Genomic DNA, 24,820 nt, shown 5'->3' with positions numbered 1-24,820 from the left:
CAATTATTGTTAGAGCCTCATCCAGCAAGCACAAAAAAAGAAAAAGAATGAATCAGCTCCTGTATTGTTGATTAGCTTTGGGTTAGCTCCTGTCCTTACTTTCTCACTTTGGAGAACAGATGATACAATCCGTCTTGGTGTAAGTGTCAACCATCTTGTCTTTCAACTAGAAAGCTAGAAGTGACAGCTTGGTATATTAAGAGGTCTCGGCCTGAATAAATTGATGTCAGGTTTTATTACACATAGTCCAAGTTAGGAGGCACAAGACAGCCACTCAACAACTATGTATTGAACAAATAAATGATATACAGCGGTACGGCCAGTTCATGAAATAAAGATAGAGGCAGGCAAGATCTGTGTTCTCTAGAAGGCTAAAGACCACCAAAGGAGATATACAATACAAACCAAGGTATATGGTAAGGCCCTCATGGTCTGGAAAGGAGCTATTCTCTTGTCCTTATGGGCTGAAGCATGGATGAAGTTGTCCAAAGAAATGCCTCCTGGAAGCCCAAGTCTATCTGAATATCTAAAGAAATCATAAGCAGCCTCAAGGAAGTGGCTCATATTCATAACTTAGTATAAAAGAGAGAGAAATGGGATAGGGAGAGATTTTTAAGTAAAAAGCATTCCTTAGAAGTAAAACAAAAAGATAAATCAATACCACTAACATTTTTCAAATACTTATGTGAATAACTGTACTAAATTCTAGAAGAGTATATTTCAAACTAAGAGATGCAACCCAATAGAGAATTGTAAGTTTCCCATTTTTAAAATGAACTAAAATAAGATAGAAAATATCAGAATATTTCACATATAGTAGGTACATGTTTGTTTCAGTTACGGATGTGTGTGGTATTGAGTTACAGGGTAACAACGTTTTACTTACTGTGCGTTTAAATTAATTTTTTAACCTCTGATCTTTTCAATAATTAATTTATTAATTGGAGGATAATTTAAATTTAAAATTAGCTGAAAATATTACTCTAAAAAGTTTTTTCCTAAACTTGGCTAACAAAGCCATTTAGGAGTTACATCCAAATTTCCAGGTCCCATCCTAGGAGGACAGGTCCAGCATCCTCTGGAAGCCTCCTCAGAAAAAAGAGTCTGGAAATCATTAATTCTAATTAGTATGAGCTCAGTTCAGTCCCTCAATAGTGTCTGACTCTTTGCGACCCCATGGACCACAGCATGTCAGGCTTCCCTGTCCATCAACAACTCCCAGAGCCTACTCAAACTCATGTCCATAGAGTCGGTGATGCCATCCAACCATCTCATCCTCGGTCGTCCCCGTCTCCTCCCGCCTTCACTCTTTCCAACATCAAAACTTCCCAGCAATTAGTATGAGTAGGTGAGAAAATGAAAAAAAAAAAAAATGAGAAAGTGTGCTATGACCTAAGCATCGGGACCCATACGTGGAGTTTAAGAGTGATGGATGTGGGAAGAAGTTTATCAGAGAAGACTGTTAGAGAAGGTTCCTGGAGCAACTGCTGTGAGCAGGATACAAAGGTACCTGAGGACTTGCAATTTGAGGGAAGAGAGCTAAAACACTCTCAGTGGAGTCTGCCAGGGAAAGACCCATGAAAAGAGTTTGAGATTTGCCTTGACTGAGACCTGAACAGTGATTAAGCCAAAGGTTTCTTGAGGAAAGAAAGTATCTCACTTGCACTGAGCACCAATTGCTGAGAACACAGCAGATGTTGAATGAGTACAGAACGTTTGTGGAGGAACAGTAAGAAGATGAGCCGGAAAAGTAGGTCTGAATGGTAAGTTTGCATATAAGATCAGCCTCTGCATTCATATATTTGAGAGACATAGGAGAAATCGAATCAAAAGGAAAAAACACTAACAAGACAATTAAGTTTTTTCATTTCTTCCCTTGGCTTCTGCAGCCAAGTTACACAGAAATGTAAAAGAATGTATCCAAAGATGTCCTCTAAAATACCGAGCATCTTTTTCTGACTGTAAGAGGCTTGGATGCTCAGGTTTAAACAGTAGATTTGGAAAGAAGTTTTTGTTTTAAGACCATAAGACACACACTGTATTAGTTTTAAATTCCTCCATTGCAACTATGCTTCTCTATCCATTGCTATACATTAGAATAATCTGGGAGCTTTTAAATTTTCCATTGTTTGGGCTCCCCACTAAGAAACTAAATTAGAGTTTCCAGGGGGTGTATCTGGAGCATTTGTGCTGTTGAAAAGTGCCCCAGGTAACTCTGACATGCATTCAGGTTTGAGAACTATTGAAATGTGAATACTAAAACTTGCACTGCTAAAACAGAGCAGAGTTTATGCTCTCTTTTTTGCTTCTCAACAGAAGAAATCAGGCTGACATTTATTTTTTTCCAGTCTTGCCCCAGGCTGTAGCCGCAATAGAACCATGGACAGCAATGATTCTTTCCTTAACTCTGTAGGCAAAACCAAAGATGAACTTTTAAGCTGAAGCCCCTGACAGCTGCTCCTGTTCAATGCCAATTATACTAACCTAGACATCCTTTCCTTCCAGACATACCTCCCCAATGGCACACCATTGTCAGACTTTCACACTTAAAAATTTCCTGTGGCTCTCAGTTCTTTAATGGCAAAGCCCAAACTCTTCATCCAGACACACCTTGCCCTTCCTAATCTGGCTCAAAACTCTTACTCAAGCTGTGGTTTAGGCTTCTAACTGTTGGAGTTGCCTACTATTCCCTCAAGTGCCATATTCTTTCTTGTTTCTACCTTTCTCTTGCTCTTATCCACATTTGCAGTGGCAACAGTTCTATTCTTACTCTCACTTCATCCACTTTTGCTACTCAATGTCAAAGTCAGGTTAAGTCCCTCTTTGATTATCAACAGCCTTTGAAGCTTCTTTCCACCACTCCCAGCACTGGGAAATATGTTAGGTTCAATGGTTCAAACAGAACTTCAAGTTGTTCAGTGAAGAAGATTCATTGTATTTGGATCATAATTATTCGGCATAATGATTCTGTGATTCAACTGTCTGGGGCTGAGTCTTAGTTCTTTAACTGATTTATTATTTGACTTCTCTAAGCCTTAGTTTTTTCACATGTAAAATGGGGAAAAAAATTCTTACCTTAGATGTGAGGTTCAAATCAGACAACGCAAGAAAATTCATTAGCACAATGTTCAACCTCTAGTGAATATTCAATAAATTCTAGCTTTTCTTGCTTGTTTATCTGTCTCTTCATACATTCTGATAAATATATCTTGTCTCTTCAGCAAAATTGTAAGATCACTTAAAAATCAACTCCTTATTACCTGGATTACAATACAATACTAAAACCAACGTGAGGTTTGAGATCAGTTCAGTTCAATTCAGTCACTCAGTCATGTCCGACTCTTTGCGACCCCGTGAACCGCAGCATGCTAGGCCTCCCTGTCCATCACCAACTCCCTGAGTCCACCCACACCCATGTCCATCGAGTCGGTGTTGCTATCCAGCCATCTCATCCTCTGTCATCCCCTTCTCCTCCTGCCCTCAATCTTTCCCAGCATCAGGGTCTTTCCCAATGAGTCAGCTCTTCGCATCAGGTGGCCAAAGTATTGGAGTTTCAGCTTCAACATCAGTCCTTCCAATGAACATCCATCCTTTAGAATGGACTGGTTGGATCTCCTTGCAGTCCAAGGGATTCTCAAGAGTCTTCTCCAACACCACAGTTCAAAAGCATCAATTCTTCGGTGCTCAGCTTTCTTCACCATCCAACTCTCACATCAATACATGACCACTGGAAAAACCATAGCCTTGACTAGATTGACCATTGTTGGCAAAGTAATGTCTCTGCTTTTTAATATGCTATCTAGGTTGGCCATAACTTTCCTTCCAAGGAGTAAGCATCTTTTAATTTCATGGCTACAATCACCATCTGCAGTGATTTTGGAGCCCAAAAAAATAAAGTCTGACACTGTTTCCACTGTTTCCCCATCTATTTCCCATGGAGTGATGGGACCAGATGCCATGATCTTAGTTTTCTGAACGTTGAGCTTTAAGCCAACTTTTTCACTCTCCTCTTTCACTTTCATCAAGAGGCTCTTTAGTTCTTCTTCACTTTCTGCCATAAAGGTAATGTCATCTGCATATCTGAGATTATTGATATTTCTCTCGGCAATCTTGATTCCAGCTTGTGCTTCTTCCAGCCCAGCGTTTCTCATGATGTACTCTGCATATAAGTTAAATAAGCAGGGTGACAATATACAGCCTTGACGTACTCCTTTTCCTATTTGGAACCAGTCTGTTGTTCCATGTCCAGTTCTAACTCTTGCTTCCTGACCTGCATACAGGTTTCTCAAGAGACAGGTCAGATGGTCTGGTACTCCCATCTCTTTCAGAATTTTCCACAGTTTATTGTGATCCACACAGTCAAAGGCTTTGGCATAGTCAATAAAGCAGAAATAGATGTTTTTCTGGAACTCTCTTGCTTTTTCGATGATCCAGCGAATATTGGCAATTTGATCTCTGGTTCCTCTGCCTTTTCTAAAACCAGCTTGAACATCTGGAAGTTCACTATTCAGGTATTGCTGAAGCCTGGCTTGGAGAATTTTGAGCATTACTTTACTAGCATGTGAGATGAGTGCAACTGAGCGGTAGTTTGAGCATTCTTTGGCATTTTCAAATTCCAATTTATCCATTTCCTCCTTACATGATTTATGGAATATTATTCAACCTGTTTAAACTTCAATTCCCTAATATCTAAAATGGAAGTTATAATAATAGTGGTATTTTCCACATTCTGGAGATTAAAGGAAATAATTCACAATAAAGTTCTTTGCTATCTTTCAAGTACGAGTAGATAGTCTATACGCTTTTTTTCAATTATTCCGTAACTAAATTTGATATTACATATATATATTAATAAATTTATTTATTGAAAATATAAGTTTATTGATTAATTGTTCACTTAAAAATAAAAAAGTTGGTGCAAAATTTAGGTCTTAATTTCTTCATGTGTAAAGAAAGTGCATTAAACAGGAAGGAGATCATAAGGTCTTTTCTGACTCTAAGTTCTAGATCTTTGGAAAGTGTCTATACTTTTATGTGAGTTGAGAAAAGATAAGCAGGGGGTTATACGTGTAAATGCTTTTCCTTTATGTATATTCCATACATAAGAAAATAAATAGATAAACCTGTAAGCATATGTTAGTAGTGATTATCTCTGAGAGAACTGTGGGTAGTCTAAACATTTTCTATTTTTGTGTGAGATTTCAAAATTTCTATGATTAAAAAATTATTATTAAAAAGTTCTTAAGATGTAAAAGCCTTTCCCAAAAATGTGTGAGCGGGTGGGTAAGTGCGGGGGGTGGGGTAAGTGTGTGTGTGTACAGAAGCGTTGACATCTTTTAGGACAGCTGACTAGCAGTGTGCTATGACAGCTTCTTGCACATTTTTGCTCATTACAGCTAGAAAGCTGAAGAACAGACTGAGTAGAGTGCATACACATAAAGCTTTGTTTGAAACTTTGTAGTGAGATTATTATAATCTCTTTGTAGAAATTTGAAATCACCAAAAGGTAAAGTTGAACTCTTCCCAGAGAAGCCCAACATGTGACAGCGGCACCTACTGGCATGATGTGGTACAGTAACCAAGCTCCCTCAGACATTATAACAGGTTGTGTGTGCCTGCGGGCTAGGTCATGTCTGATAACTGAATTTTTAAGGAAGACTAAAAGAGTTCAAGGACAAAGGACTTAGGGTTGAATTTGGGAAAGTAAAGATTTATTTCAAAAGTAATCACTATGCTCTTACAGACTGAAAAAATACCTAATTACGTTTCCCTAAATGGGAGCCTATCTCTTACTTTTAAATGAATAAAAAGTAGAATTTTCTTTTTAGAAAGTAGGATTTTCTTCACAGATATAAACTTTATAAACATTTTGGTTGAAACATATACCAGCTACAGAAAATAATATCCATTTTTTTTCCTTCTGGTATAGAGATCTTTGAAGATCATTTTAACATTTTAATGTGGCGTGTCAGTTTATTGAACAAGTAACACATTGAAATGGACATGAGGTCATATGAGTCAGAGATTCTTACTCAGTGAATTGGGACAGGCTGAGTATACACTGAAACTTCACGTAAAATTTTTCTTGAGAAAGAAACTATAGCTTCTATCCATTTTCCAATGGGTCCCTGGCCCTTAAAGGGTCTCTGGGACTGCCCTGGTTCATGTCTGCTTATCTGGTGTAATTATTACTAGCATCCCCTTTCTCAAAATTGTCCTAGCCTAGAAGATAAGTTATTTAATCATGCTAGTTAAAGCCTGTGTGTCAAGACATTATTTTTCTTTTTCTGTGCAAGTCATGACTTATTTGACAGGAAGGAGGGCAGCTTTAAGAGAAGTTTTATGAAGTTCTCTGAACACAAATAATCTACACACCAAATATTGATTTAAATTTCTTCATTTATATTCTGCTTAAATTTAGACAACACACAGCTGAATACTTCACCAGTGTTTATTTACCATCCCCAAAATGTTTCTGTTCATCTTTTTCTTAGTTGTACTACATCTGGGTAAACACTAGGAATGGCAGGTAAAGAATGTGATTGGGATTTTTTGTGCATTCATTCAAATAGCATTATTAAGTATCCACTTAACAACAATTTGTGGTAGTGGACAGAAAAAAAGTAAAATAATATCTCATTTGTCCCATAGCTTCCAATCTGTCTGAGGAAATAAGAAACACACTTTTTAAAAGATAAGACAATTAAAATAACAATGAGATACTTATTATATCTATTAAAATGGCCAAAATTCAAACACTGACAACAACAAACACTGGCATGAGTCTAGAACAACAAAGTAAAAATGAAAGTGAAGTCGCTCAGTCATGTCCGACTCTTAGCGACCCCATGGACTGTAGCCTACCACCCTCCTCCGTCCATGGGATTTTCCAGGCAAGAGTACTGGAGTGGGTTGCCATTTCCTTCTCCAGAGGATCTTCCCAACCCAGGGATCGAACCCAGGTTTCTCACATTATAGGCAGACGCTTACCGTCTGAGCCACCAGGGAAGTCAACAAAAGCTCTCATTTATTGCTGGTGGGAACACAAAATGGTACAGCCACTTTGGAAGACAGTTGGCAGTTTCTTACAAAACCAAACATACTCTTACCATATGATCTAGCAACTGGGTTCCTTACTATTTTCCCAAAGGAGCTAAAAACTTAGATCCACATAAAAATCTGCACATAAATTTTACAGCATCTTAATTCCTAACTACCAAAATTTAGAAGCAACCAAAGTATTCATCAGTGAGTAGATAAGTAAACTGTTGCATCCAAACAATGGCATATTACTCAGTGCTGAAAAGAAGTGAGCTATTCAATTTGTGAAAGAGCATGGAGAAAATGTACTAAGTGAAAGAGCCAATCTGAAAGGATAGGTACTGTGTGATTTCAGCTATACAATATTCTAAACTATGGAGACTGTAAAAAGGTAAGTGGCTTCCACAGGTTAAGGGGACAGAGGAGTACACGCAGCACAGAGGGTTTTTCGGGCAATGAAGATACTCTGTATAATCCTTTAACGATGGATACATTATACACTTGCCCAAACCAATAGAATATACAATATCAAGAGTGTAATGTAATGTAAAGTACATATTTGGGCTGATTATGATTTGTCATTGTAGGTTCATCAGTTGTAACAAATGTACTCTTTGGTGGGGGATATTGATAATGGGGGAGGTTATACATATGTGGGAGCAGGGCATATACAGTTCAGTTCAGTTCAGTTCAGTTCAGTCGCTCAGTCGTGTCCGACTCTTTGCGACCCCATGAATTGCAGCACGCCAGGCCTCCCTGCCCATCACCAACTCCTGGAGTCTACCCAAACCCATGTTCATCGAGTCGGTGATGCCATCCAACCATCTCATCCTCTGTCGTCCCTTTCTCCTCCCGCCCCCAATCCTACCCAGCATTAGGGTCTTTTCCAATGAGTCAACCCTTCGCATGAGGTGGCCAAAGTATTGGAGTTTCACCTTCAACATCAGACCTTCCAATGAACACCCAGGATTGATCTCTTTTAGGATGGATTGATTGGATCTCCTTGCAGTCCAAGGGACTCTCAAGAGTCTTCTCCAACACCACAGCTCAAAAGCATCAATTCTGAGGCACTCAGCTTTCTTCACCGTCCAACACTCACATCCATACATGACCACTGGAAAAACCATAGCCTTGACTAGATGGACTTTTGTTGGCAAAATAATGTCTCTGCTTTTAAATATGCCATCTAGGTTGGCCATAACCTTCCTTCCAAGGAGTAAGCGTCTTTTAATTTCATGGCTGCAGTCACCATCAGCAGTGATTCTGGAGCCCCAAAAAATAAAGTCTGACACTGTTTCCACTGTTTCCCCATCTATTTCCCATGGAGTGATGGGACCAGATGCCATGATCTTAGTTTTCTGAATGTTGAGCTTTAAACCAACTTTTTCACTCTCCTCCTTCACCTTCATCAAGAGGCTCTTTAGTTCTTCTTCACTCTCTGCCATAAGGGTGGTGTCATCCGCATATCTGAGGTTATTGATATTTCTCCCGGCAATCTTGATTCCAGCTTGTGCTTCTTCCAGCCCAGCGTTTCTCATGATGTACTCTGCATATAAGTTAAATAAGCAGGGTGACAATATACAGCCTTGACGTACTCCTTTTCCTATTTGGAACCAGTCTGTTGTTCCATGTCCAGTTCTAACTCTTGCTTCCTGACCTGCATACAGGTTTCTCAAGAGACAGGTCAGATGGTCTGGTATTCCCATCTCTTTCAGAATTTTCCACAGTTTATTGTGATCCACACAGTCAAAGGCTTTGGCATAGTCAATAAAGCAGAAATAGATGTTTTTCTGGAACTCTCTTGCTTTTTCGATGATCCAGCGGATATTGGCAATTTGATCTCTGGTTCCTCTGCCTTTCCTAAAACCAGCTTGAACATCTGGAAGTTCACTATTCAGGTATTGCTGAAGCCTGGCTTGGAGAATTTTGAGCATTGCTTTACTAGCATGTGAGATGAGTGCAATTGTGCAGTAGTTTGAGCATTCTTTGGCATTGCCTTTCTTTGGGATTGGAACGAAAACTGACCTTTTCCAGTCCTGTGGCCACTGCTGAGGTTTCCAAATTTGCTGGCATATCGAGTGCAGCACTTTCACAGCATCACCTTTGAGGATTTGAAATAGCTCAACTGGAATTCCATCACCTCCACTAGCTTTGTTCGTAGTGATGCTTTTCAAGGCCCACTTGACTTCACATTCCAGGATGTCTGCCTCTAGGTGAGTGATCACACCATCGTGATTATCTGGGTCGTGAAGATCTTTTTTGTACAGTTCTTCTGTGTATTCTTGCCATCTCTTCTTAATATCTTCTGCTTCTGTTAGGTCCATACCATTTCTGTCCTTTATCGAGCCTATCTTTTCATGAAATGTTCCTTTGGTATCTCTAATTTTCTTGAAGAGATCTCTAGTCTTTCCCAATCTGTTGTTTTCCTCTATTTCTTTGCACTGATCGCTGAGGAAGGCTTTCTTATCTCTCCTTGCTATTCTTTGGAACTCTGCATTGAGATGGGAATATCTTGCCTTTTCTCCTTTGCTTTTTGCTTCTCTTCTCTTCCCAGCTATCTGTAAGGCCTCCTCAGACAGCCATTTTGCTTTCCTGCATTTCTTTTCCATGGGGATTTTCTTGATCCCTGTCTCCTGTACAATGTCACAAACCTCTGTCCATAGTTCGTCAGGCACTCTGTCTATCAAGTCTAGTCCCTTAAATCTATTTATCACTTCCACTGTATACTCATAAGGGATTTGATCTAGGTCATACCTGAATGGTCTAGTGGTTTTCCCTACTTTCTTCAATTTAAGTCTTCAATTTAAGCCTTCAGTTATGCCTTAAATTCTTCAATTTAAGGCATATACAGGAAATCCATATATCTTCCCTTCAGTTTTGCTGTGAACGTAAACTTGCTCTATAAACATAAAGTCTTAATAATTTTTTTCAAAAGGTAATTAATGAATGATTGGTAGATAACTAGTGATCTAAGAATTTGAAGGGAATGCTTGCTATAAATTAGAATAGTTACAACGACTGATTGGGATTTTTGAAAAACCTTGAAAGCCAGCCAGTGCCATGGAGAGAAATTATTCTCTAGACAATGGAACAGCTTTAGATCTTCTTAAGCAAAAACTAGAGCATAATAACACAACTCAAGAAATGACTCTGAGGCATGGCTTCCTGAAGATAAATTCCTTAGTTTTCCTGAAGACACAATAATTTTCAAGCATTATAGATCTTTCCAGCCCCATAGCACCTGTCTGATCCCTTAACATTCCTATTCTGAAAAGCAGGCAGTTATTTAAGCATGTTTTGAATCCACAGGAACACAAGTTACTGGTTCTCTTGTCTTCCTTTATAGACAAAGCCCTCAAAGCCAGGGACAATATCTGATTCTATTGTTCATCTCTGTATAATCTCTCTGTTTCTTTGTATCTGTTTCTGTTTCTGTGTCTGTCTGTCTCTCCCTCTCTCTTTCTCTCTCTGCCTCTACCACACACACACACACACACACACACACACACACACACACACACACACTCCAAATAGAAGCCAGTTCTGAACCTTCATACAAGTGATGGATGAAGGTTTGGTTTCACTTTAGTAGTCATTTCTCACATTCAAATTTGCAAGAGAGTCTATTGATGGGAACCACAATTCAAGGAGATAGTGAAGGACAGGGAAGCCTGGCGTGCTCAGTTCATGGGATTACAAAGAGTCAGACACGACTTAGTGACTCAACAACAACAAAAAATTGTATATGCAGGAGGAAAAAGTCACCTGCGTCACAGTGGGGATTCTAAGTAAAATCCCTCATCCTGCTGGATTTGCCAGCAATATATGACAGAGCTGATCACTCTCTTATCAACATCCTGATCTTTAAGTGTTAGAGGATTCTAGGGCTTGGTTCATGGTCATCTTCTCTATTTTCTCTTATCCAGTGAACTCATTCATATTCCTGATCTTAAACACTATCTATATGCTGATGATACCCAAATGTATGTCTCTACCTCTGACCTTTCTCTGATCTCCAGATTCATGTCTGTAACTTTCTGCTGGACATCCTTACTTGGATGCCTGGTAGGGAACTCAAACTCTATATGTTTGAAACAGGACTCTTGATTTGAAACCTTCCACCAAATTTTTGTGCTCTCATTCTATTCCTCATCTAACAAATGGCATTTTCATTCCACCAGTTAGTTTCTTAAGCCAAAAAATCTTAAGTTATTTCTTAATATGAGTCATCTTTGACATGTCTTTCTCTGAGGACACACATCCAATCTATCATAACTTCTGTCAGCCCAGTCTTGGAAATATATTTAGATTCAAGACCACTTCTCTCCACTTTCATTGCTGTTTCCTTCCCTTTTCTTCTGAATTATTTAAATTGCTCCAAATTGTCTTTCTGCTTCTACCCTTGCTTTTATACAGTGTACTCTTTAAAAAGCAACAGAATAATCCTTCTAAAATATCATATCGTGACACCCCTCTACTCAAAATCCCATAATAGTTCCCATTCCACTCAGAGTAAAAGCTCAAACGCATACCATCCTATAAAAAATCTATATTTTCTGGCCCTGCTGCTTTTCTGACACCACTTCCTACCATTCTCCTTATTGTTCTTTCAGCTCCAGCTACTGGTTTCTTTGTTATTCCTCAACATACCAGGTACATGTAAAATAGCACCTGCCCCATTCCTGACTCTATATCTTAACCCTGCTTTTTTAAAAATGATTTCTTACCCCAATCTCACATATTATCTATTTATTTGTTTATTTAGTATTTATTGCTATTAGAATATTGGAACATAAACTCCATGGGGGCCAAGGTTTTAATCTATGTATGTATATATCTATGTATACCTATATCCTCAATAACTATAATATTACCTGGTACGAAATAGATGCTCAATAAATATTTATTGATTAAAGAAGCTAATATATAAATCAATGAATAAATGAATGAAAACATAAGCAAATAAACCAGCCTCTGTATTTCTTATCTACACATCTCTACCTTTGTTAGAATAAAGCTCTAAAAATTGACTTAAGCCCACCAACAGATCCAAGACCAGAGGTCCCAAAATGTGCACACCAGAACCCAACTCTGCCCACCAGTGGGCCAGCACTAGTACCAGGATGCCCCAGGGTTCTACAGAAAGCCACCTTGTGAATGGCACTGCCTATCAGAGTACAGCAGCCCCTGCACAAGAAAGGGCCAGGCAGAATAGACTAAGGATCAGCTATACCTACATGACCATCTACAGTACTCAGTCCACCACAACAGAGAGACATATGTAGCCAACACAGGGGGTACTCCCAGAGCATATAGCTCTGCTGATAGAGATAAATGCACTGGTGGCACTCACAGGATGTCTCTTAAAAAAGATGACTTCTGCAAGGCTTGGAAATATAAACAACTTGCTTAACACATAGAAATAAAAACAGAAAATTAGGCAAAATGAGGCAACATAGGAATATGTTCCAAATGAAGGAAAGAGATAAAACCACAGAAGAATTAAGGGAATGGAGACAGCAACCTAACTTATGAGAGTTCAAGGTAATGATCACAAAGATGTTCGAAGAACCCAGCTGAGGACTGGATAGAGTAAGAAGTTTTTAACAAAGAGGAAATATAAAGAACAACCAAACAAAGATGAACAATAAAATAACTGAAATTAAAAATACACTAGAAGGACTCAAAAGTAGATTACATGATACAGAAGAACAGATTGTGAGCTGAAAGAGCAGTGGAGATCGCTGAAGTGGAACAGAAAAAAAGATTAAAAAGAAATAAGAATGGTTTAAGAGACCTCTGCGAAAACATAAAGCATACTTATATTTGCAGTATAAACATTTCAAACACAGAAAAGTGAGAGAAAGGGGCAGAGGACTTTATATAAAGAATTAGTAGCTGAAAATTTCATTGACTTGGAAAAGGAAACATCTAGGTCCAGAAAGTAAGAAGAGTCCCAAACAGGATTAACCCAAAGAAGACTACACCAAGACATATTGTAATTAAAATGGGAAAGATTAAAGAGTATTAAAAGTAGCAAGAAAAAAGCAACAAGTGATGTACAAGGGAGCTCCCATAAGGCTATCAGCTGCCTTTTCATCAAAAACTCTGCAGGCCAGAAGGGACTGGCATGCTATATTTGTAAGTGATGGAAGAGAAAATCTTACAAGCAAGAATATTTTACTTGGAAAAGCTTCATTCAGAGTCGATGGAGAAGTTACAAGTTTTACAAATAAGCAAAAGCTGAAAGAGTTTGGCACTGTAAAATCAGCTTTATGAGAAATATTAAAGGGATTTCTCTTGGTGAAAAAGAAAAGGCAGCACCTACGAATATGAAAATTACAAGAGGAAAAATTTTACTTGAAACTACAAATATAAAATAAATGTAGCAAATAAACTGCATATGAAGGTAGTAAGAAGCTTAAAGGATGTAGTTAAGTCATCTGTGTTCACAAAACAAAAAGATGCACAAAACAAAAAAATGTAAAATATGATGTCAAAAGCAGTAAATATGAGGGGGGTATAAAGTGTGGGGCTGTACATAGTAGGACAAGACACAAGCCTCAATAAATTTAAGTTTACAAATTATTTCAAGCATCTTTTCTGGCCACAAGGGCATGAAACTAGAAATCAACCACAGAAAAATAAATGAGGAAAAAACTATTATATGAAGACTAAACAACATGCTATTAAAAAAACAATAGGTCAGTGATGAAATCAAAGAAGAAATTTAAAATTACCTTGAGACAAATGAAAGCGAAGACACAGCCATACAAAATCTATGGCATGCAACTAAAGCAATCTTTAGAGGAAAGTTCATAGCAATATAGACCTTCTTTAAGAAACCAAAAATCTCAAACAACCTAACCCACCACCTAAAATAATTTTAAAAAGAAGAACAAATAAAACCTAAAATCAGCAGAAGGAAGGAGATAACAAATCAAAGAGAAAATAAAACAGATTAAAAAATAATAGAAAAAAATGGATTAAGCCAAGAGTTGATTCTTTGAAAGAGTAAACAATTAACAAACCTCTGGCCAAGTGCACAAAGAAGAAGAGAGGACTCAAATAAACAAAATAAGAAATGAAAAAGGAGGATCCAAACTGACACCACAGAAATACATAAAAAAGAGAATATTATGAAAAATTATGGGCTTCCCTTGTGACTCAGCTGGTAAAGAATCCACCTGCAATGCGGAAGACCTAGGTTCGATCCCTTAGAGAAGATCCCTTGGAGAAGAGAAAGGCTACCCACTGTAGTATTCTTTCCTGGAGAATTCCATGGACTGTATAGTCCATGGGATCACAAAGAGTCGGACACGACTAAACGACTTTCGCTTTTAATTTCATGAACAATTAAATGCCAACAAATTTGACAATCTAGAAGAAATGGACAACATTCTAGAAACATCAGTTCAGTTCAGTTCAGTCGCTCAGTCGTGTCCAACTCTTTGCGACCCCATAAATCGCTGCACACCAGGCTTGCCTGTCCACCACCAACTCCTGGAGTTTACCCAAACTCATGTTCATCGAGTCGGCGATGCCATCCAGCCATCTCATCCTCTGTCATCCCCTTCTCTTCCTGCCCCCAATCCCTCCCAGCATCAGGGTCTTTTCAAATGAGTCAGCTCTTAGCATCAGGTGGCCAAAGTATTGGAGTTTCAGCTTCAACATCAGTCCTTCCAATGAACACCCAGGACTGATCTCCTTTAGAATGGACTGGTTGGATCTCCTTGCAGCCCAAGGGACTCTCAAGAGTCTTCTCCAACACCACAGTTCAAAAGCATCAATTCTTTGGCGCTCAGCTTTCTTCACAGCCCAACTCTCACATCCATACATGACTACTGGAAAAATCATAGCCTTGACTAGATGGACTTTTGTTGGCAAAGTAATGCCTCTGCTTTTTAATATGCTATCTAGGTTGGTCATAACTTTCCTTCCAAGGAGTAAATGTCTTTTAATTTCATTGTGCAATCACCATCTGCAGTGATTTTGGAGCCCTCAAAAATAAAGTCTGACACTGTTTCCACTGTTTCCCCATCTATTTCCCATGAAGTGATGGGACCAGATGCCATGATCTTAGTTTTCTGAATGTTGAGCTTTAAGCCAACTTTTTCACTCTCCTCTCTCACTTTCATCAAGAGGCTTTTTAGTTCCTCTTCACTTTCTGCCATAAGGGCGGTGTCATCTGCATATCTGAGGTTATTGATATTTCTCCCGGCAATCTTGATTCCAGCTTGTGCTTCTTCCAGCCCAGCGTTTCTCATGATGTACTCTGCCTATAAGTTAAATAAGCAGGGTGACAATATACAGCCTTGACATACTCCTTTTCCTATTTGGAACCAGTCTGTTGTTCCATGTCCAGTTCTAACTCTTGCTTCCTGACCTGCATACAGGTTTCTCAAGAGGCAGCTCAGGTGGTCTGGTATTCCCATCTCTTTCAGAATTTTCCAGTTTATTGTGATCCACACAAACATGCAGTTCACCAAAACTAAACCAAGATGAATAGAAACCTTGAATAGACCAATCACTAGAAGTGAAATAGAATCTCTAATTAAAAAAAAAAAAAACTCCCTACAAACAAAAGTCCAGAGCCTGGCTTCACAGGCAAATTCTATCAAACATACAAGGAAAAATTTATACTGATCCTTTCCAACTCTTCCAAAAGACATTCTATGATGCCACCATCACACTGTATCAAAACCAGACAAAGACACCATGAAAAAAAAGAAAATTATGGGCCAATATCTTTGATAAATATACATGTAAAATCAAATTCCATACCCGCCAAGTGGGTGACCCACAAACTGAAGAATAATAATACCAAAGAAGTTATCCCACTGTTGTAAAGGTTCTGAGCCCCATATTAGGCTTCCCAGTCTGACAAAGGGACAGGAAATCCCCAGGGAGTCTGACCTTGAAGGCCATTATGATTTGACTATAGGACTTCCACAGGACTGGGGAAAACAAAGACTTCAGTCTTGGAGAGCACAAACAAAATCTTGCATGCACCAAGACCCAGAGGGAAGGAGCAGTGACCCCACAGAAGGCTGAACCAAACCTTCCTTCTAGTGATGGAGGGTCTCCTGTGGAGGTGTGGGCTGGCAGAGGCTCACCACGGGGATGAGGGCACCAGTAGCAGCAGCAGTCCTGGAAGGTCCTCCTTGGTGTAAGCTCTCTTGGAGGTCACATTAACCCTACCATAGAGTCCCTAGACCCCAAGGCTGGATCACCTCTAGTTATTAGGCCAAAATACTAACAGGGAGTGAGCACAACTTCACTCATCAGCAGATAACTGGATTAAAGCTTTACTGGAGCAAGGCCCTAGCCATCAGAGCAAGACCAACCATGTCCATTCTATCAAGAAGCTTATAGAAGCCTGTTAGCCTCATTCACCAGAGGGCAGAGAGAAGAAGCAAGATGAAATAAATAACTCGAGTAGACCAATCACTAGATCACAATACCACAGCTGCTAGAACAAAAACCAAATTACAGAAAGTTAAGATGAAAAAAGTAAAGAGTTACATCCCAGGAGAAGGGTCAGTATAAAACCCCAGAAAAAACAATGGAATGAAGTGTATATAAGCAAACTTTCAGAAAAAGAATTCCGAATAATGATAATGAAGATGATCCAGGATCTCAGAAACAGAATGGAGAAGATATAGTAAATGTTTACCAAAGACCTAGAAGAACAAACAGAGATGAACAATACATTGGAAGGAATCAATAACAGAATAACAGGCAGAATAGTTAAGTGACCTTGAGGACAGAATGGTGGAAATCACTACTGTAGAATAGAATATAGAAAAAATAATTTAAAAAAAAATGAAGACAGCCTGAGACCTCTGGGACAATATTAAACACACCAAGATTTGCATTATAGAGGTCCCAGATGGAGAAGAGGAGAGATAGGACCCAAGAAAATATTTGATAAGGTAATAGCTGAAAACTTCCCTAACATGGGGAAGGAAATAGTCAACCAAGTCCAGGAAGCTCAGAGAGTCCCAGGAAGGATAAACTCAAGGAAGAATACCCCAAGACACATAGTAATCAAACTGACAAAAATAAAGTATTGAAAGCTGCAAAAAGCAACGGGGTAAAATGGCAAATAACATATAAGGGAACTCCCATCAGTTTATCAGCTGATTTCTCAACAGAAAGTCTACAAGCCAGAAGGCAATGACTTGATGTATTTAAAGTGATGAAAGGGAAGAACCTACAACCAAGAATACTCTATCCAGCAAGACTCTCATTCAGATTTGAGAAAACAAAAGCTTTCCAGACTAGCAAAAGTTAAAAGAATTCAGCACCACCAAACCAGCTTTACAACAAATGCTAAAGGAGCTTCTCTAGTCAGGAAACAAGAGAAGGAAAAGACTTACAGAAAAGAAACCCAAAACAACTAAGAAAATGGTAATAGGGCCATACATATTGATAATTACCTTAAATGTAAATGGATTAAATGCACAAACCAAAAGACATAGACTGGCTGGGAAGATGAAAACATGTGCATGTATGCACTTCTACTTATCACATCACATTGCTTGACCCTCCTCCCCAAATTGTATGCAATAATTTATATTGTTAGGTTAATCATGTTGCCATTATGACTTGCAATTGCATTTTATCTTTATTTTTTTTCTGGCTATTGATTGTGAAAACTGATAAATATATTTTACTATTGTGATTATGTAACTATTGCTTAATACTAATGTATCATGATTGATCAACAGAATGATAGAATTCTATATCACCAAAACTACCATTTAATAGAAAAATCTGTAATCACTTTTTAAAATCCAGATGGATATCAGAATTATCTTGGAATTTTTTGAAAAATACAAATGTCTAGGTATTACTTTTTTCTCCTAAGCTCCAGATATGTTTCTAATGAGCAGCCATGTTTAAAAAAATTGGACTATATGATAATCTTTAACTTTTATCAAGTTGATTTCACTTTTTCTATTTCACATTCAGTGCTCCCATTTTGTTTATGTTTTCCAATTTCTCCATCTCTTCTTTTTTTTGATGTTCTTCCTCAAGCCTTTATCAAGCACAGTAGCAAAGCTTTTTATACATATATATAAATAGTGTGTATGATATATATGTTTTAGAAAATTTATGAATTTTTGACTAAAAATTTATGACATTTTGATTCCATTTGTTTGACTTAGTATGAATAAAATGCTAGATTTTTAATTTAAAAAAATAGATATGCACTAAGCAACAAAGGTTTACCATATAGCACAGGGAACTATCTTGTATATAGTCCATATCTCATAATAACCTATAATGGAAAATAATCTGAAAAATTATATAAATATATGTATATGCATAACTGAATCACTTAACTGTGCACCTGAAACACTTTAAGTCAACTATATATAGTTAAATAAAATATATATTAAGAAAAAATAAATAAAACAAACAACCCAATTAAAATGACTGATGATCTGAATACACATTTTTTGTTGTTGTTATTTTAAACTAGTTTATTTATCTATTTTTTAACTTTACAATATTGTATTTGTTTTGCCATACATTGACATGAATCCACCATGGGTGTACATGTGTTCCCCTCCCAGAACCGCCCCTCCCACCTCCCTCCCCATCCCATCCCTCCGGGTCATCCCAGCCCCGACCACCCTGTATCATGCATTGAACCTGGACTGGTGATTCATTTCACATATGATAATTTACATGCTTTAATGCCATTCTCCCATATCATCCTGCCCTCGCCCTCTCCCATAGAGTCCATAATGCTGTTCTATTTATCTGTGTCTCTTTTGATGTCTCTCATACAGGGTTATCTTTACTGATTAACTAAATTCCATATATATATGTGTTAGTATACTGTATTGGTGTTTTTCTTTCTGGCTTACTTCACTCTGTATAACAGGCTCCAGTTTCATCCACCTCATTAGAACTGATTCGAATGTATTCTTTTTAATGGCTGAGTAATATTCCATTGTGTATATGTACCACAGCTTCCTTATCCATTCGTCTGCTGATGGGCATCTAGGCTGCTTCCATGTCCTGGCTATTATAAACAGTGAATACACATTTTTTTCAAAGAAAACATACAGATGGTCAACAGGCACATTGAAAAGGTACTCAACATCACTAATCATCAGAGAAATGCAAATCAAAACCACAGTTGGATATTCTCTCACAGTTGTCAGCATGGTTTTTATCAAAAGTACAACAGATAAGAAATGTTGGCTAGAATGTGGAGAACAGAACCCTCATGCACTGTTGGTGGGAATGCAAATTGGTTCAACTTCTACAGAAAGCAGTATGGAAACTCCTTGGAAAATTAATGCTAGAACTACCATACGATCCAGAAATTCCACTCTAGGGCATTTATCTAAAGAAAATGAAAACAATAACTTGAAAAGGTGTGGTGGTGGTGGTAGTTTAATCACTAAACTGTGTCTGACTTTTGTGGCCCCTGGACTATAGCCCACTAGACTCCTCTGTCCATGTGATTTCCCAGAGAAGAATACTGGATTGGGTTGCCATTTCCTTCTCCAGGGGGATCTTCCTGACCCAGGGGTTGAACCCAGGTCTCCTGCATTGCAGGTAGATTCTTCACCAACTGAGCCACTTGGGAAGCCCTGGTGAAGGTATATGAAACCCTATGTTCATTGAAGAATTATTTATAATAGCCACAATATGGAAGAAACCTAAGTGCCTGTCAACAGACAAATGGAAAAAGAAGTAGTATATACATGCAATGGAATATTATTCAGCCATAAAAAAGAATGTAATCTTGTCATTTGTGACAACAAGGATGGGCCTAGGGGTTATCACACTAAATTAAATGTTAGACAGAGAAAGGCAAATATTGTGATTTCACTTACATGTGAAATCTAAGAAAATTAGCAAATATAACAAAATACAAACAGAATCAAAGATACAGAGAACAAACAATGGTTGGCAGAGGAAATGCGGTAGGGGGAGAAAACAAATAGGAGGAAGATTAAGAGGTACAAACTTTCAGTGGCAAAATAAATGTCATTAGTATGAAATATACAGTGTGAGGAATATAGTCAATTCTGCAAAATAGCTTTATGTGATGACGTACTACAACTAGACTTATTGTGGTGATCATTTTAAAATGTATGTGTGTGTGGTAAGTCACTTCAGTTGTGTCCAACTCTTTGCAACCATATGAACTATAGCCCACCAGGATCCTCTGTCCATAGGATTCTACGGGCAAGAAGACTAGAGTGGGTTGCCTCCTCCAGGGGATTGTCCCAACCCAGTGATCAAACCATTATCTTATTATGTCTCCTGCATTGCAGGCAGGTTCTTTACCACTAGGGCCATCTGGGAAGCCCTTTGAAATGTATAGACATATCTAAGCACCATGTTGTGTAACAGGAACACAGTGTTATAGGTCAATTACACTTCAAAAACAAACTAATAGGGAAAAGAGATCAGACATTTGGTTACCAGAGACCAGTGTTGTGGGGCAGCAGAGATTGGATGAAGGCAGTCAGAAGCTACAAACTTCCTTATGTAAGATAAATAAGTACTAGAGATATAATGTACAACATGATAAATATAATTAATACATATGAAAGTTAAGAGAGTAAATCCTAAGAAGTTCTCATCACATGGAAAAATATTATTTCTATTTCTTTAATTTTATATATGTATGAGATGGTGAATGTTCCTCTAAACTTATCGTAATAATCATTTAACGATGTAAATCAAATCATTATTCTATACACCTCAGGCTTATACAATGTTATGTGTCAATTATATCTCAATATAACTAAAAAGAAAAAAAAGTTAGCATATAAATAACTGTAGAGGTACTTTTGTTTATTTATTTTCAGAGAAGAGTATAAGAGTTGGCCTGCCTCCCTGTCCATTTCATACTCTCTAATTACGTATTCAATCTGTGATCTTTTCCACTGGGAATTAAGTAATAGAGCAAGAAGGGTCATTGGAGATGACCTAGTCCGAATGAGCTTTTCAGAAGAAAAGAAACTGAGGCTCAGATTCTTGAAATAACTTCAAAGTTACAGAGCTAGTTAAAAATAGAGTTAGAATTAGATTCCAAGTCTCTAAATTTTGATGACCCACTGCTTTTTTTTCTATCACAACAAGTACAAGCGCTCTTTCTCTTCCTCTCCCTTGTAGTCCTTGTTATCATTATTGTTTATCAAAATTCAATATCAACAGTCTAAGGAGAGAGAGTCAGATTTGCAAGAGAATTTGAAGCTCAGTGATGACTTTCGTGGAGTGCTAAACACTGTTGATGCATCCCCTTTACTTTCACAGAACAAAAGAGGCAAGGATTCATCCGTGGGCATTGGCAGGGCTTGATGCTTACTGACAAGGCCCCAGAATGGAAATATCCTGCTTGTCCTTTTAACAGGATTTCAGCCAGAGATTTGAGGGAAAAGTACTGCAACCGAGTGGGCTGTGAATATGAGTGGAAATGTCAGAGCTATGAATCAGTTAACACGTTTTTATTTAGCATCTTCCTGTGAAAAAGGATGAAAAGACAAGGCTCTTGTACTCAAATTCCTTACCATTGCAGAATGGAGTCAAGAACAGTGTAAGACCTTTTTAGATGTTAGAGGTTCTAACACCCCAGACTTGGAAAGCGCAACCTGCATGGCAAGAACGGGGTGACTTTCATGGAGGACAAAACGCTTAATTTTGTCATGATATGTTATTGGGATTTAAGTAGACGAAGGGGATGTTTTCTCCTTTTCTCTCTGGATTTAAGAAGTAAGTTTATATCCTTCAGCTCATGAAACACTCAAAATGTCTCTGGAAAGTAGGGAAAGCAGAAAGTATATTCCTTTTTGTGCAGAGAAATTAACATTCTAACCTCTGAATTGGCCAAAGTTCCCACATCAGATCAGAGCCAAAGTCCCTCCGGCTCCCTCCCAGGATACTTTCTAATAGAATAATCTTCTGGAAGATTGCTCCTTTGTATCTTCCTATTCGTTCTGAAGATACAGGTACTAACCCAGTCTTAGGATCCCTCGAGATCACACTTGGCTAGTGTCCTAACTATTATGACATAATTAAAAAAAATAGTTCAAGGCATCTCAAGGTGTCAATTTCTTCCTTGGTGTTCATAACCCAAATGTTTTAACAGCCTTGAGGTGCCTTCCACCTATGGGGCCCTGACTTTTTGAGGCCTATATGTTGACCTGGCCCTGCCAATGAGAAAAGCACAGATGTCTACCATCTGGTCAGGGGTCCCAGTGCTTGTGCCAATTTCCTGTCACTGACAGCCAGCACTTGATTGATGGAATTTGGTACTCCACCTTTTTTTTCTTAGTACAATATAACCTAATGAATTCAGATGGCACATAGCCAAAATGAGAGAATCTGAACTTGGGCAGGGGTAAAGTTTACCATCAATGAAATGAGGGTCTGTTAAGTAAATTACGAATGTAAACAGGATTGTAAAAAGGACAATTTAATCTACTTACAAGAATAAATTGTTTTCAAGCATTTAAGTTGCATAAATTTACATACAGTGTGCTAATTACAAATGATTGATAGCCAGTCATTCAAACACATCTGGTAGGAACCCTGTTCTCTTAACACTTTGCGAGACACTAGACTGCATTACTTAAAGTACTTGAAAATAGTACAAATGTGTATATATATATTACATATGAATATATGTATTCACACACCCTCATATAAGACAGTTCTTGTTTTTCATCAAGCCATGTTCCTGGAAACCACACCAGAAAGGATTATCAAACACAGATCACTGAGAGCCAAATTATATTTTCATACAGGAACAATTTTATTATTGGGACTGGTGTGCCAGACCCAGGGATCGCACTGGGTAAATCATAGATTCAGTCAACATTGTGTCATAGCAAACTGAGCTACAACAATCACAGCTAGAGAAGACAGCTAATATTTATTGAGCAGTTGCTGCGTCTGTGTGCTTTACATATGTTATCTCAGTCATCAATATATGACGGTAGGGAGCTACTGCCTCCATTTTCTCGGAAACAACACACTGAAACTCCAAGAGATTAAATAACTCACCCTTAATCATCCATTTGTCATCAGTAGAATTAGAAAGTAAATCTAGGTCTGATTCTATATCTCATGGCTACTTTTTGAACTATAACATTTATAATCCTTTAAAAATGCTGAATTGTATATGGTTGCGCAAAGTCTATATAACGTATAAAATGGGAATAAACAAAACCGTTATTTTCTATGGCCTGGATAAAATTTTAGTTCTCCATGAAGACTCACTGCTAAAACAAATCTGTCTTCTCTTATGCAAATGTGTGTGCCAAATTTTAAAAGTATTCAGGTGCAAGATATTGTCTTAAATAAAGCTATAGCATCCTCAGCATATATTTTTTCAATTGTTGCTGTACATGTCTTATCTTTCCTAATAGATAGTAAGTTCATTAAGAGTAGAGACTAATGTTACTCATAATTTGCACCCATCAGCATCATTTATTATACTACCTAGAATAAAATCTTGACCAATGGATGTTTTAATATGTTCATTATATGAATTAGCAAATGACTAAATTGTTCTTTCATAAATTTTAATATACCCATAGATTTTAAATTAATATGTGGCTCAGCAGTAAAGAATCTGCCTGCCAATGCAGGAGACGCCAGTTCAATCCCTGGGTCAGGAATATCTCCTGGAGAAGGAAATGGCAACCCACTCCAGTATTCTTGCCTGGGAACTCCCATGGACAGAGGAGCCTAGCAGGCTTCAGTCCATGATATCACAAAAGAGTCAGATGTGATGAAACAACAACAAAAATGGCTACAATAAATATCACAGAATAGTTTTTAAGTTTTAGACAATTATTGGTGGTGATAACGGAAAGAAGGGGCATTAGAGAAGGGTTTGGATGTCTAGAGAGTTTGGAAAACAAGTTGCTCTTGAAAAAATTTCCTATAGCTAGGAAATCAGTCCAGATTAATCCCTTGACTTCAAAGTCAACATTCAAAGTAAAAAATAACTTTTTATTGCAATAAGACATGTATAACATAAAACTGACCATTTAAAAATGTTTAAGTGTACAATTCAGTGGCATTATGTACATTCATGGTGCGGTGTAGCTATCACCACCTTCTATCTCCAGAACTTTCCTCATTATCACAACAGGACTTTGTGTCTATAAACAGAAATTTCCTATTTCCTTCCTATCAGTCTCTATAACCTCTATTATACTTTGCGTCTTTAGGAATTTGCATATTCTAGATATCTCACACAAATGAAATCATTTCAAAACTGCATTTACATATTTAGATTTTGGAAAACCTCATTATCAACTTGAAGACTGACAAATTAGAGGAGAGAAATACCATGACTCTGAAGAACTATGGATGGAGGTTTGTAACATTGTACAGGGGGCAGTGATCAAGATCATCCTCAAGAAAAAGAAATGCAAAAGGCAAAATGGTTGTCCAAGGAGGCCTTACAAATAACTGAGAAAAGAAAAGATGTGAAAGGCAAAGGAGAAAAGGAAAGATAGAATCTTTTGAATGCAGAGTTCCAAAGAATAGCAAGGAGAGATAAGAAAGCCTTCCTCAGCGATCAGTGCAAAGAAATAGAGGAAAACAATAGAATGGGAAAGACTAGAGATCTCTTCAAGAAAATTAGACACACCAAGGGAACATTTCATGCAAAGATGGGCACAATAAAGGACAGAAATGATATGGACCTAACAGAAGCAGAAGATATTAAGAAAAGGTGACAAGAATACACAGAAGAACTATACAGAAAAGATCTTCATGACCCAGA

General features: G+C 37.9%; 1 long non-coding RNA gene across 1 annotated transcript in view; it reads left to right on the top strand.

The window, feature by feature from the left end:
* Positions 1 to 24,518, top strand: part of LOC145534404 (uncharacterized) — a 37,447-nt gene extending 12,929 nt beyond the window's left edge. The window contains exon 4 of the long non-coding RNA XR_014074564.1: positions 24,326 to 24,518. This is a non-coding gene — a long non-coding RNA (uncharacterized LOC145534404). The remainder of the gene's footprint in view (positions 1 to 24,325) is intronic.
* Positions 24,519 to 24,820: the final 302 nt, after the last annotated feature.

This window comes from Giraffa tippelskirchi, chromosome 14, assembly GCF_054371585.1.
Source record: "Giraffa tippelskirchi isolate mGirTip1 chromosome 14, T2T-mGirTip1v1.2.pri, whole genome shotgun sequence".
In the NCBI taxonomy this organism is placed as follows: Eukaryota; Metazoa; Chordata; class Mammalia; order Artiodactyla; family Giraffidae; genus Giraffa; species Giraffa tippelskirchi.
This window is presented reverse-complemented; position numbering and strand designations above follow the sequence as displayed.